This window comes from Leopardus geoffroyi, chromosome A1 (genome assembly GCF_018350155.1).
Source record: "Leopardus geoffroyi isolate Oge1 chromosome A1, O.geoffroyi_Oge1_pat1.0, whole genome shotgun sequence".
Taxonomy (NCBI): domain Eukaryota; kingdom Metazoa; phylum Chordata; class Mammalia; order Carnivora; family Felidae; genus Leopardus; species Leopardus geoffroyi.
The window spans coordinates 26,614,400-26,629,833 of record NC_059326.1 but is presented as its reverse complement, the minus strand read 5'-3'; the positions used below and the strand labels follow the sequence as shown (position 1 = coordinate 26,629,833).

Sequence of the window (15,434 nt, the reverse complement as noted above, 5' to 3'; positions counted from 1 at the left end):
CCCGGCCGCCTCCACAGCCCTATTGGCTTACTCTCCTGCCACTCAGCAGAGCGCCCGCCCCTGGGGTCGCTGGGAGGCGGGATCCCGAGTCTCCTCCCCGCGTTGGCGCCTCCCAGCTCGCCTTTCCAGGCGCTTCCCTGGCGGTAGTGGTTCCGACCCCCCTAAACGTTTCAAGGCCTGCAGCCGACTGGCGTAGACGCTTTCTCTTTGGATTCTGACCCTGTGAGATGGACACGGCAGGGAGAATTCAGCTTTACAGGTGGGAGAAGTAAAGGTCACAGAGGTTGAGTGACTCTCCATAGAAGCACGTGCTGGGATTTTAGCAATGGTTCCAGACATGTGGTAGGTTGTTTGTGAGTAGTATGTGTGTAAGCCGCAAACATTCCCAGATCTTCTGACTTCCAGTCTGGGACTTTTTGTGCTAAAGCAGTTTCAGAGGTCCAGAGAACTCGGAGGGTTCGGGGATAGAGTCAAGGGATTCGGTGAGTTGTCACATAGGAGAGACCCCGCAGCAAAACACACTACTCTGAGGCAAATACTAAACATTGTTTTTACTACTGTTATTAATTAGATTATACTTTATTTTTTGTCAACTTTTGTCAGGCACCGTTCTCAACCTTGTTTGTTTACTCTTCACAGTGCCCTGTGAGTTGCCTCCTATTAAAACGCTCACTTTAGAGAGGGGACACTGAGGCACAGAGAGAGGTTAAATAACACATTCATGCTTAAAAAGCTGAAAGTCGTCAGAGCTGAGATTTATACCCAACCAATCTAGCTCATAAAGCCACGCATACTGATATTTGTGTTTTACGCTGTGACAAAATGGGGTTGTGATAAGATCTGTCTTTGATAATACATACTTTTGTCACCATCTACAAGACGCCGCTGACTTTTTTAAAACTCCTAAAGGGCAGGAGGAAGAAAAAACGAAACAGAGAGGCACCTAACTAAGTCCTTGACTGTGGACAGACTATATATGGGCTGATTATGAGAAACTCACATGCAGGCGCTATGTTTGGAATTCCATTTTAGCTGAATGTTCCAGACTGTCACATCCCTCAGTGTCTCCATGGAAGTGCCCACTATGGGAGAATGGCCGAATGACATGATTGGAATGGAATGCAGCAGTCATCTTATCTGACCACACAGATACCTGCCAGGGGAGGACTGCCTCACATCCTCATGATAATTTTGAAGACTTTCTGAGAAGGTGATAATATTATCCAATTACCTCACGATCATAAGGTGTACCGTGTTGACTGCAAACCCTGTGGGCCTCATTCACACAGGTATCACAGAACAAGGAAAAAGAAAGATTGAGAGGGAGGTGGGACCTGGTAGCTAGAAGGAGACCAAAGACTCAAACTGAAGGTTAAATCCTGTGAGATAGGAGCAGGGATTTGTCTAGAGGACAAATCTTGGATCAGGAAGTCCAGAAGGGAATAATACCTACAGGGGAAAACTACAACTACACGGGAAAACTACGAACAGTTCTCCCTGGGAGCCAGGTCAGAGTTCCTGCTAAAGTGACATTGGCCTCGATAGCTGTGGTGGCCTTGAACTACACAATACGCTTCCATACACAGCTTCTGTTTGTCCAGAACACTCCTTTGACTCTTGCCCAATAAGAATCCCCAAGGTCTTGGGCTTCACTCTGCTCTTCTGTCTTCTCTTCCTCCACCTTTCCTGGTAAACCTGGGAAATTTGGAGCGTGAAGAGGGAGCCGAGTGGAGGCTACGTTTTGGCCAATAGTAGATGTTAGATGACGTTTGAACCTGACTGGTAGCAAAACGAAGATACTTAGAGGGCCCTGTGTTCCCTTCCCCTTCTCCGTCCATATCTTTGTTAGGGGCAAAAATCACCCGTATCTGGGGCTGGGAAAGAGCAGAGAGGTACATAGACCACATCAGACGGGTCGGGGTGGTGCTGGGGGTTCGGTCTCAAGCACTCTGTCAACATCCTGAGATGATATTCTAAGTGACCAGAGAAAATTCAGTCGCTATTAAAAAGGGAAATCTAGGGCAATCCTGGTAGAGAAATATTGGTTATGAGATTTTAGCAGTGTAATTACAGCAGAGACCGATGAGGCAAGAGGCTGTGAGCTAATGACACCATCTGCTTGGAAAGTGGAGTAAAGGGTGGCATGAGCAATAAAGTCTTACGAGACTGTGGATTAGACAGGTCAGAGGACAGCTCTGGCCTGTGGCTGCTGGACACATGAGACAGGAGCAGGGCAGTGGAGCTAAAGGCCCAGGGACAGATAACCAAGCAGTGTGGCTTCTATTCCAGAAATGAAGGGGCTTCACCAAACCACCATCCCCCAAGCTCCTCCATCCCCACCAACTGGTGATTTTCTTCGTGATAGAAGTCGTGTCTACTGTGTTGTTTAGTATTCATTCCAAGAACGTCCATGTACTTTTTCTTGGGCTTTTGTTGTACATCTGCTTGATTTGGGGTACATTTACTTTGTGCTGGGCTTTTAGTAATTGGCTATAAAATGCTAACCTTTCATAAGTGATCCTAAAAACATGATTTCTACACAGTATTCTGAGCATTACGATCTTAGAAAGGGAGACTACAGTCTTCTCCTTACAAGAAGCAGTGGGCTTAGCAGACCCTTCTGAATAGCTTGGAAGGCATAAGCCAGGGAGACCCAGGCCTAGATAAGGAAAACAGTTCTTTCATTTGGAATCCAGAACATTTAAACATAGACACTTTGATGTTCACCTTGACACCATCATTAGCAAGTGGATTTTCTAAGTATTAAGTTGACACATGTGAAGTGCTGATACTCAGTTGTTGTTTTTTTTTTAATGTTTATTTTTGAGAGAGAGACAGAGACAGAGAGAGAGGATGAGCGGGGGAGGGGCAGAGAAAGAGGGAGACAGAATCCGAAGCAGCTATCAGCACAGAGACCAACGCAGGGCTCGAATTCACGAACCACGAGATCGTGACCTGAGCTGAAGTCTGATTCTTAATCGACTGAGCCACCTAGGCACTTCCTCGATCATTTTTGATGCACAACAATGGTAACTTCATGTGGCTAAATCTTCTAGAATCTCAAATATATTAGGGGATGCTTAGCTTACCTGACTGAAGGAAAAAGACTGAGGAACTTCAGAGATCTAGATCTCTGTAGAGTGAGTATTCCTAATTGTAAACAATCCACTAAAAATAGTCTTGCAGGATATCTAATTAAAAACACTAGTTTTATTCATTTACTCATTCACTGTAACAGTAACAAAAATCATTGAGCATCTCCTGCGTCTCAGTCACTGTGCTGAGATAGAATAAAATGATGGTCCCTGTCCTGAAGACCACACCAAATAGGAGTAAAGGGGTAAGTATGACACTGTGGACAGTGTTATGGGAAGGAGGCCTGGGAGAACAGGAGAACAGCACAGAGAAGGAGCCATGAGGGTAGGATTCTGGGGAAAGAGAGGAGGGGATGAAGGAGGGAACGAGGGTGTGCTCTTATTAAAAGGTTTTGATGTAGGAGAGAAGAATTATAATTAACCAAATGGTCCAGGCAGGGAAGAGCATTCTACACAGAAAGGGGCAGAGATGACCACATGATTTAAAGAAACAATTGGTGCTTAGAGTGAGCATGAATTTATTAAATTTACAGAAAGACATTTCTTAAAGGGCTTTAAGTCAGGTGCCTTGTTGTATTCATGTTCGTAGACCCTGTGTTGAGCCTAGGACAGTGCCTAGCACATAGTAGGTGCTCAGTAGATGTTGAATTAAACTGATATGGAAGAATAAGCCTGAAGTTGAAATTTACTACATATTTAAAGGAAATTTTTTTCTCCCCTATTCCCCTTAGTCCATATTGATGAAGTTTCCATGTGTTCCTTGAAATCTTCTGAAGAAAACATGCACTTCAGCTTATCTCTGAAAAGAGATGTAGTTATGTAACCTTTTAATGTGTGCATCTAAGTAGATACCAGAAGTATGTCTTGCCTTAGGGGCTTTTTCAGTTCCTTATTTGGAATATTTATTGTATACTCTCTATAGGCAAGGCAATATGCCAGGCCCAGGAACGTAGTGGTGAATAGGACAAATATAGCCCCTGCATTCAAGGAGTTTAGTATTTTGTAGATAAGACAGTTATTAAATAATTAAACAAACATTTTCTAATTATAATTTGTGTTAATAAAATGGAAAACACACAGATGCCGTGGGAATTTATAACAGAGGGCATAGCCTAGTCTGATAGCAATTAGAAAGGTGCTCAATCAGAGTTTCTTTAAAGAATACATTTAAACTGGAATTAAATGGAGAGGAAGTAAGAGTGTTCTAAGCAGAGGGAACAGCATATGTGAGGACCATGAAGAAAGGGAAGCTGGCCTTCTAAAAGAAGTGATTATGTGACTGCGACTGTATGCTGATAAAAACATCTCGTATGATCCTTGTAAAGTATAATTGATTTATCTGTCATTTTAATCCAGAAGAACCTAGCACATGAGAAGGAAACCCATTTTGTTCATTTATTCCAGCACATGTTAAATAATTGCTATGTGCCTGACACTTTGCTGGGTGCTGGAAATTAAGGAGAGAAGAACCTCATGAACCTCTAGAAGTTTGTGGCCTTTTGGAGAAACAGGTGAACCAACACACCATTATAATACAGTGTGGTTGTTTCTGTGCTTTAGGTAAAATACCCAGTGCATAGGAGTGATATGATCTTGTTTGCCTGAGAGAGTCAGGGATGGCTCTCAGATGAAGTATCTGAGATCTGAAGGATGAGGCCATTCCAGGGAGTACAAGCAGCATATGAGGAAAGGGCATGATGTAGCTGGGGAAGAACAGTGAGTCATTGGGAATGACAAGGGAATGGGAAAGGAGGTGAAGTTAGAAGACTGGGCAGAAATTAGATCTTGAAGCATCTCAGAAAGAAGTTTTTCTTTTATTCTGTTGCCAATGAGGAAACTACACAGGAGAATACGAAAGAGAGAAGAATCTAGACAAACTGCAAGGCTTACAACTCAGGAAACTGAGTGATAAGAGGCATTCAGAGAGACCATGACCGCTCCTTACTTATTTTTCAGACTTCAGCACATGATCACCAAAAGAGCTGACATGTGCATTAAGACCTTGAGGTTTTTGATCACCAGATCACTGGTATTCTTAGGACTTCATATTCTTACAGCCAAAGAAAAGTCTTTGCAAAGACAAAAAAAAAAAAAAAAATCTCAAGAAAAATAAATTATTTATCAAGTCTCAGCCTCTCCCAAACACCTCCTCCTTTTTGACTCCCCCCAGTTGTATAGCTGAGGCAATATTAGTTGCCATGCATTATGTCATTACCATCAATAGCCAAATAACTACATAACCACCAGAGGGCAAATGAAAATGGCCATAAAGACACAGAGTAGTAATTATTTTTGCATTAGCACCAGCCACACTAATATCAACATAGAACAATTACCATCCCTAACCTCATAGTTATGCTATAACCTCCACATGTCTTGCAGGAGTAGATTGATGAATGGCATGGGAGGAATAAGCAACAATGGGGCAGTCGTGCAGTGAGACCCCTGCATCCTATGTCTGTGGGCCATCAGCCACAACGTTGGTGGAAAGCCAGTGGGAGAAGTTGGTTTTGATTACCACTGATCTAGCCAGTCCCCAAGCAGAAACCATAATTCAGCTTCCCTTTCTTTGGGCCTCCAGGAAGTGAGCATTTGAGTGGGAGCAAAGCTACAGCAGTAATAACACAGCAGGCAGCGTCCTTTGCATTTATATCTTGTTATTCTTCCCATCACTAGGCAACCATTCTTTGTGCTTAAAACTACACATCTTTCTACAGTGTAACACCTTATTCTTTGAAGTAACCATTCTGGTGTGCAGTGTTCTTAGGGGTTATCTATTCTATGTGTTTGTTAGGTTAACACAATAAAAAAACCAAGCCATTCTGAACCTCCAGCCTGATTTAGTAGCTTTTCTGTGTTCTCCTAGCATCATATTAGAGCATGGATCGTAAACTTCATTTACAATCGCATATTTGTTTGTCCATTTCTCCCTCCAGAATGAGTTCCTGGAGGGCAAGTACTATATCCTGTCTATGCTTGTAGCCACATCCAGCATCTAGCACAGTACCTCGCTACTTGAACAATCCTCCATAACCGCTGGCTGGCTGGCTGGCTAACTGGAGATGAATGAATGTTTTCCCTGAAATTCAAGTTTGGTGGTCAGAAGTATCATTATTTGGTTTAAACAGCAAGCCAGGCTAATTGGATAGACTTGGCCAGAAAGAATTAGGCAAAATGTAAGATAAAGAGATCTTGGCCTCTCTGGTTGGGGAGGTCTGACGTGGATGAGCCAGGTACCAGCTGCAGAGGCAAAGCCATTTTACTCTTCTGGCTAGGAATATCAAGTGACTTACCCAAGGATCTGAATAGCAGAATCACAATGAGCAAAATGGCTCATTATTGCTTAGGCCAGGAAGAAGAGCTCTCTCCAAGTAACTATTTGTGTCTTAAGTTGGATACCCTAGAAGCAGAGCTTGAGACAAGGAGTCTTGTCTAAGTGGTTTATTGAGGACATGCTCTCAGAAGAAAGGGAGTGAGCAGAAAAGGGCAGAGGAAATGCCAGGATGTGACCCTAGCTGCAATTTGATTACCGTGAGCTTTAGGATTGGTACCATCTTAAGACAAGGAAGATAACTCTTTGTTTCTCCTATACGCCAGTCTCTGGCTGTGAATTGTTGTTGGGAGGAGGGAACCATAACTGCCTGGTGAATACAACTTTTGTTTTAATGGAGAGCAATTCTCTGGGCAAGGGGGCAGCTGTGAGCTGTTAGTACTCAATTCCCAGAGCTGGGGGATGGGTACAGTGGCTAGTAAAAGTAGTCTAGGTATGGCACCAACAGCAGCTACTAGAATTGGGTAGTGTGAAATGATGTGGATTATAATAACCACTACCATTTATTGAGCACCTATTATATGTCAAGTGTTGTGCTAAATGCTACATCTATATCGGTCTATCTACCTACCCATATAGTCCTTAGAATACAGCTATTAAATAGGTGATATACTACCATTTCCATTGGACGGGTGAGGAAACCCAGAAAATACCATATTTCATGCTTAAAAGATTTCCTTTTTGCATCTACATTCCTATGGATAGAATCAGGATATTGCATACCCACCTAGCCTAAATTCCACGCATTCATTCAATTCATGAATTCCACCAGTGCTTTCGAGCACCTATTACATACCACAACCGGGCTAGGCCCTAAAGAGTTATCAGTGAACTGATAGTCTTGGATCCTATCCTCAAAGGGCGGAACTAAGCCTCAGGCTCAGTTCTAATACCCATTGTGACCCATTTAAAAATATTGTTTGGACACCTGTTGTGTACCTTATGCTTCATCAGGCCTTGATCAACAAAGAATCTAGACCCCAGGCCTCTGTAGCAATCCCTTTGAATTCCTCACATAAAACATACTTCTGGGTTGGGAAAATCAGTTTTCAAGATTTTGTACAAACCGAGCACCACAGGCCCTTTCCCTGTGTGTGGAAGGATTGAACTTGGTGGTCTCCAAATCCCCTTCCAGCTCTCACAGCCTAGGATACCTTCTGATCATCCACTCTGCTCATGTCCAAATCCTTTGTGGGGGACTGTTGTGGTCAGAGTCATGTGTCTACTTGGCCAGGCTGTAGTCAGGTGCTGAACACTAATCTAGGGGTTGCTGTGGAAGTATTTTGTAGATGTGATTAACATCTACCTAAATTGATTTTAAGTAATGATTATCTTTGATAATCTGGGCTTTATGTAATCAGTTGAAAGGCCTTTAGAGCAAAACTAAGGTTTCCCTGAGGAAAAAAAAAAATTCCATCTGTGGACTGCAGCATCAGCCCCTACCTGAGAGTTTCCAGTTTGCTGCTGACCTGCCTTACGGATTTCAGACTTGCCAGTTAGCCTTAGAATCCCTTAAGCCAATTCCTTGAAATAAATCATTTTTCTCTTTGTCTCTGTCTCTCTCCATATATACATATGTATGTATACATATACATACATATATGTAAATGTATGTGTATATATACATATATATATACAAAATCTCTCTGTCTTTCTGTACGTATGCATGTGTGTGTGTGTATATATATATATATAATATACATATATATGTACTATAAATATACTATATATACCATATATATATATATATATATATATACACATATATATATATATAATCTACTAGTTCTGTTTCTCTTGAGAACTCTGAGTGACACAGGGATCCACCGTGTCCTTTTTTTCTTATAATATTGTCTGATATGGATCAGTCTCGTATCTTGTGGTATGGATATTTAAGGCCCCCATCTGGGTTACTAGGAGGCAGACAAAGCGCGTGCTTTAATCAATAACACAGGGGCACAAAAACATGAGAAAAGTTCAGCTTCTTTTCAACTAACTTGTCCAGAATTTTGCAATCAGAAAATCATGCATGCAGTTCTGTGTTTTACACTTTGCTGGGATCTTTAAATTTTTGATCTGTATATGGGTGGGAGGGACTGTATCTTTTCATGTTAGGACCTATAAAGGTTTCATCCAGCTCATCTTTACTTGTGTCCTCAAGTAAAACGTAAGCCCTATGAGGTCAGAGGCCAAGTCTTGTTTTTGTGTGTGTGTGACCCTACGGTATCTATACGGTGCTTAATAGACACTCACATACACAGGACATGCTGCATCAATGTAGTTTCATTTTATTTTATTCTCCAGAGTATGTTACCTTTGGGAAACAGAAAACTGGCTCAGGTAAATGTAGGTTTGTTTGTTTTTAGGCAAATCAGTGTACCATCTCCAGGGAGAAGTTCTCCTCAGTTGGAGATTTATATCTGAAAAGCATTTGAGAGACTAGCCCTTCTCTTGTTTCTCTGGCCATTGACAGGGAGCAGGTTACTGATATGCATCAGGCTTTGCAAGCATTTAAAGAAAGATTATTTTTCACTGCAGCACATGGGCTGTTCTAAGATAGGGACAAGCATTGCTGGCAGTGGGAGGAATTACAAGGAGCTTTTGCTGAGACTCAGTCTAGGCTCTTTCTTGAACACAACCTGGAATAGTAGTGTGATACGTAAACAGCAGGTGTCCAATAAATCCATGATCATAGGTGGACTGATTATTAACCCCTGGATTATTAACACCCTTGGTGGAGAAATTAGGGAAAGGTCGAGGTCCAGAGCAGAGCTTTCTTCGAGGCCTCCTGGAGAGCACTTCTATTTATTCCCTTTCACAGAAGTTGTTTGGAAACGACATGACAGTTATCCCAGGCAGGTGTTTGTGTGTATGGAGTCTGAGGATACTGAGTGATCAGCTGTCCTCCAAGCAAGTGAGCACGACTTTGCAGAGGGACAGATGTTCACCATCAGCTCAAGGTGGATGAGGTCAGCACCAGGTAGGGGCTGCCTATTGCTATGAACACCTGACCTGAGCCTTTCTCATGGTCTGAACCTTCCTTTGGCTATTGAACACAACACATAATATTGATGTGACCCAAAATTTAATATTGGGTAAACAGCAGACGTCCAATAAATCAGTGTTCATAGGCCAGCTGAGACGTGATCCCTGGATTATTAACACCCTTGAAAGAGAAACTAAGGAGAGATCCATGTCCTTATACAAATAACTTCAGCTTCACGTGAGAAGTTGTCAACTCAAAAAGACAAAGCATATTTATGGAGATCATAAGGGAGGGACTTCAAGTTGAGTCTAACTTATGATATGAAACTTCCATTAACCTGAGTGTGCACCCTGGGGTCTCCCATCCCTGGCCAAGGACGAAAAATAGTGTGTACCCTGAAATTGTGAAAATAGAGGCTAGATCTCAAGGCCCAAGAAGAATGTGGGGGCAGGTTTCTAGAATAAGCAGTTCCAGAGGATCCATAAGAAAATATCTCTGTGGAGGCGCCTGAATGCCTCAATCTGCTGGGCGTCCGACTTCAGCTCAGGTCATGATATCGCAGTTCACAAGTTCGAGCCCTGTGTTGGGCTCCGTGCTGACAGCTCAGAGCCTGGAGCCTGCTTCGGATTCTGTGTCTCCCTCTCTCTCTGTCCCTCCCCCACTTGTGCTCTGTCTTTCTCTCTCTCTCTCTCTCAGAAATAAACATTAAAAAAAATTTTTTTAATTAAAAAAAAAGAAAGAAAGAAAACATCTCTGTGTAATAGTGCCCCCAAAGCACTGAAAAGACAAAGAAAGAAACATGAAGGTCGAATAGCCTCCACCTCATAGGTCTCTGGAAGCTCCTTCTGCTGCACAAATTCTGTCACTTTCCTACTTGTCTCTGGTTCCTGCCTTCCCCCTTTCAATGGATTCCCCTCCACACTGGCAAGAGTGAATCTCTTAATGCCCTCTCCCCACTTAGCGCCTTTGAAGTAAAAGCCCACATCCATCACAGGATACTCAGAACCTTCCAGAGCTAGCCCCAACCTCTTTCCAGCCACATTCCCTCTGTGCCTCCCTTCACATTCTCTTTGGTCACAATGGTTTCACATTCTTTTAATGACTCCTTATTCTTTCAGCTTCTAGGCCTGAAATGCCCTCAGCAAAGTTATCAGAAGCTCACCAACCCTTCTAGGCCCAGTTCAAATGGGGTTTCTACCTCCTCGGGCTGAGTCCATCTGTCTTTCCTCGGTGCTTTCCTAATATTCCTCCTTTCTGTGTGCTGTTGTACTCTAATTGTACAGTACATTCATACTTCAGTTCTCACCAGCGTGTGAGCTTCTCAAAGCCAAGGGCAGTGTTTTATTCTTTTTGAAAACTCTTTGCCTCATTTGGTCCTTGTCACTTAATAGATCCTCAATAAATAGAGTTGGACCAATGAACCAAATAATCAGTCCAGCAGCTTAGATCTCCAAGCCCGACCTTCTGACCTTCAGCTCACACTCAGGTATTTTTCTCAAGCATTTTCCATTTGACTGTTGCTCTGAAAATCCATGCTCATTGCTGTGTCTGACTTGCACCACTCCCTCATATTTCCATATATTCTGTATATTCATGGTGCCTCAATGCGTAATTTGTACTCATATTGCAGGAAATGATGCAGTCTTCTCAAAGACTATATTGCATCCAGCATTAAGCAGTGAATACTACTTAAGTCAATGATTTGTGATGTTTTCCTGTCATTCAATTCTGTGCTCTGAAAAAAAGAGATAATGGCAGGCAGGATCAAAATCTGGTTCAGAATTCCAGGAATATCCACTATTAGAGGGATGGGGACTTGGATACCCTCACTGCCTTCCTGCACTTACTCTGTATTTGAGAGTTGCCCTCAAATATACACGGACCCCGCTTTGATTCCTTGTTCAGGGAAAGGCTGATTAGTGCCCTCCCAGAAGTCAGGTGCAGCCCTTGGGCCAAGACAGAGGCAAGAAATATGCTGTGACACCCCCTCCCGGCCTCCAAAGACCTTGCTTAGTAGGGGTGGGGTGTGGGTGCTCTGCTCTTCAGAGGAGAACCATGTTTGTAACCAAGGCATAATTCAGCTTGAATCAACACCCAGAACAAGCAATAACAAACGAGAGCTTTTTGTCATTGCTGTAGCTCCATGAACAAGATTATCTAAGCAATTAGAAGATAATTATTGTCTACATTCAGAAGGACAGAAGTGTCAGAATGAGACCAGCAGAAGCAGTGACATGACGGATAATTTATTAGCTGTTGAGTGGCTGTTTTTCTCTCTCCAGGCCTTTGTGAGAGAAACATCCAAATGCCACAAGTACATCCCCGGGGAGCCGCAGGGTGGCAGGAGCCCAGGGTGTGGGAACATAACTGCCTTTTATCTGCTCTGATTTGGGCTTTATCAAATCTTTTGGCTCCCAAGGCATTCTGCGGCAGCAATGTTCATGATGTCCTGGGACTGGGCCCATTCTGCCAGCTGCAGAGCACACGAGAGCCCAAGGGTCTGCAGAGGCTTCTAGCTCTTCCTCCTCCTGGGCCTCAGAGTCTGTGCTGGCTGCACTTCGGATAAGCTCTGACCAGGCTCCTTTCTAAGTTCTTCTGAGGCTCCAGCCTTGTCTCCTTTCATTCCAGATTGATTTCTTCTGGGCTCTGTGCCTGTGGGAGACTGTAAGGCTAATGATAAACAAATACAGGGGTAACGATGGGTTTTGCCCCCTTAGGTGAGAGTGGTGGGGCGTAAAGACTTTTGTAGGACTCTAGACATCTACCTGTCCATCTGTCTGTTCATCTATCCATCCTCACCTAAATCTATACATCCATATATGCATCTATACACACATACATTCGTTCAGTAAAGCTCTGTTGTGCTCATTCTGCTCAGAGACCAGGGAGATTTTGCACTGAGGTTGCTCATAGCAGAGAGGAACACAGACAAGAAACCACATAAGCATCAGAGATCATTCTCTCCCATCATCTTGGAGGCTCTAAGGAGACATGGAGATACCCACACGCTCCACAAAGACCAAGCAATAGTTTATACATAAAGTTTCAGCTTCCCAGGAAGATTTAAATAGGTGAAACCTACTGTTGCCAGTGTTTGGTCATATAAAGGACACTCTGAGCCCTGTGGCGACCATCCAGAGCTCTCTATCTTGTCTGCGTTTTCTTGCACCAAGGCCCCTACTTTCCCTATATCCCCATGTTCCTACACACACCCAGACACACACACACACACACACACACACACACACCCACACCCCCTTTCCATTTGCACCAGCCATACCCAGGCATTGCAGCTCTCTGACACAATGAGTTGTTTCATACCTTTGTTGTCCTTCTGTTCTGTCTTCTTCCAGGGCCTGGTGAGACCACAGCAGTTCCTGGACAGGGTCCACCACCTCCATCACTGTGCCTTGTCCCTGTCTTCCTTGCATTAGTGTGTATGTGTAATCACAGGTCACCTACTGACTATGTGCATGGAAAGCTCACTTATCTTTGCATCTGTGGGACCCAGAACAAAAGCCATGAAGTATTTTGAAACGTAAGTAATGTTAAATATTCAAGTATCTTTATTGTTCATTATATTTCTCTCCTATTCATTTGTTCACTAATACAATGTCAGATGCTTATTGAACACCTACTGTGTGTCAGGCTATATGCTCAATCCAATTTTCATGGTCTCTTCCCTTAAAACTGTCCTAAACCAGCATCTTAAAGGGTTGTGCTAATAGTGTGTGTTCAGGTTTTGAGGTGAGTAGGAGAAAAAAATTACCAGCTTATATTTACACAAGTGATTTATGCTTTTTACAAAGCATTTTAGAATCCTTTGATCAAGATCATGCATGCTCAGGTAAGGAGGGTTTTGCTTATTCCAACTCGGTGACACTGGGAGGCAACATGGTTCTAAGATCTGAGCTATGTGTCCTCTCTGGAGCGAGTATATGTGCTAACCAGCTCCGGATGCCACTTTGAAACAGGGGTGGGTAACAGATGGCATTTGTGCCACTCAAAGCATTGCAGGTGGCACTCAGCCACTTTGCCACATTACTATCACTTTGTACTCTTTTTCTCCCTTTCCCTTCTTTCCCTATCCTATTTGCTGTCTTTCCTTTCCCTTCCCCTTTCTCTCTTCCAGATGATACTATTATCCCATTCATAGGTACCCTTAGGTTTTGCTTAGCATCTGACACTTGATTTACTTTCATTCCTAAACTGGATTACACTGAAACTGCAGAATATGAAATGAGGGGAGGGAAGAGACAAAACTGGTCCAGCTTCTGTGTCCCTCAGGATGACTCTATTCCCTGCCCGACACCCTGAGGTGAAGGAGCTGCACCAGCTGCTCAGCCTGGGCCATAAACCAAGAAGGACCCAGGAAAGGAATAGTATGGCATTGTCCGGTTTAAGCTGAAGAACTTCAAAGATACACTCAGCTCTGTGCAGACAAGGGTCTGGAAACGGAGCCTAGGCTTTCTCCTTAGGGCTTCACATTGTTGCAAAGCCAGGGAACAGGAGCAGAAAGGCAGTGCTTGCCGGGCGCCTGGGTGTCTCAGTCAGTTAAGTGTCTGACTCTTGGTTTCTGCTCAGGTCATGATCTTGCAATTTTGTGAGTTCCAGCCCCGCATCCGGCTATGCACTGACAGTGCAGAACCTGCTTGGTATTCTCTCTCTCTCCCTCTCTCTCTCTCTCTGCCCCTCCCCTACTTGTGCTGTCTCTCTCAAAATAAATAAATAAATAAATAAATAAATAAACTTAAAAAAATTTTTAATTTTTTTTTTTTTCCAACGTTTATTTATTTTTGGGACAGAGAGAGACAGAGCATGAACAGGGGAGGTGCAGAGAGAGAGGGAGACACAGAATCGGAAACAGGCTCCAGGCTCTGAGCCATCAGCCCAGAGCCTGACGCGGGGCTCGAACTCACGGACCACGAGATCGTGACCTGGCTGAAGTCGGACACTTAACCGACTGCGCCACCCAGGCGCCCCTTAAAAATTTTTTTAAATAAAGAAAGGCGATGCTTGCTTTCACCCAACACACACAGAAAACCCCTTTCTCCCAGCAGTGGTTTCTCCAAACCCTGCCCGGGAATACTGAATCTTGACTGACCCTGATTTATTAGAGCAGAAGAGAAAAAGAAACAGCAGGCCCTAAATGTCAAGGTGAGGAGTGTAGCCTGGCAGAACGAGAGCCAAGAGTGTTCTGTGGGGTGGAACACGTGACTAGGATCCTCAGGCCCAGAGGGACCAGGAGCCAGTTCAAGTGGGAGGTGTCGGGAATGCAAAGTCGGCTGTAGACTCAGCACATTAAAAATGTCAAGAACAAGGCAGAGAATAATGCGAGGGGAAGAGCGCCTTCTGTTTTGTGGGAGGCAGGTTACGAAATGTTAGAAGCGCACGTTTGCTTTCACGTGTCTGCTTGGTTGCAAGTCCAATGTGCTGTCTGCTGAGACCCAGGAGAACTGATGGGGAAGTGGCATCCAGGAACCTGCTCCCATTCCAGGGAGTTCTGGCTCTGCCTTCCTGTGCTCCAGAGATTCTCCTGCTTCTGCGTAAAGAGGAATTTACAGAGCAAGTTGATCCAGGCATGCTCAACAAAAAGTGAGCATTTATGGTGCTACTCACCAGGCCTGAAAGCTAGTTAAGGAGTAGCTGACCCTGCACCTGCCCAGAAGTCCATGTGGCCGGCAAAACAAGATAGAATAGGGAAACTCCAGGCTTACTTCAACTTGGCATCATTATTAAAGGCATTGAGGGGTGGGGAGCCTGGGTGGCTCGGTTAGTTGAGTGTCTGACTCCTGGTTTCTGCTAAGGCCATGATCCTGCAATTGGTGGAATCCAGCCCCACACTGAGCTCTGCACTGTCAGTGCAGAGCCTGCTTGGGATCTTGCGTGCTCTCTCTGCCTCTCTCTCTCTCTCTCTCTCTCTCTCAAAATAAATGGATAAACTTAAAAAAAAAAAAATAAGGACAGCGAGGTCAGTTCTCTATATTTCTTATCCCTGCAATCCTGATGCAGGGGCCCTCCT

At 43.9% G+C, this 15,434-nt stretch overlaps 1 long non-coding RNA gene across 1 annotated transcript; it reads left to right on the top strand.

The window, feature by feature from the left end:
* Window positions 1-342: 342 nt before the first annotated feature.
* LOC123597804 lies at window positions 343-14,045 on the top strand. The gene is made up of 3 exons (XR_006712264.1): window positions 343-1,210; window positions 12,766-12,950; window positions 13,997-14,045. It is a non-coding gene; the product is annotated as an uncharacterized LOC123597804 (long non-coding RNA).
* Window positions 14,046-15,434: the final 1,389 nt, after the last annotated feature.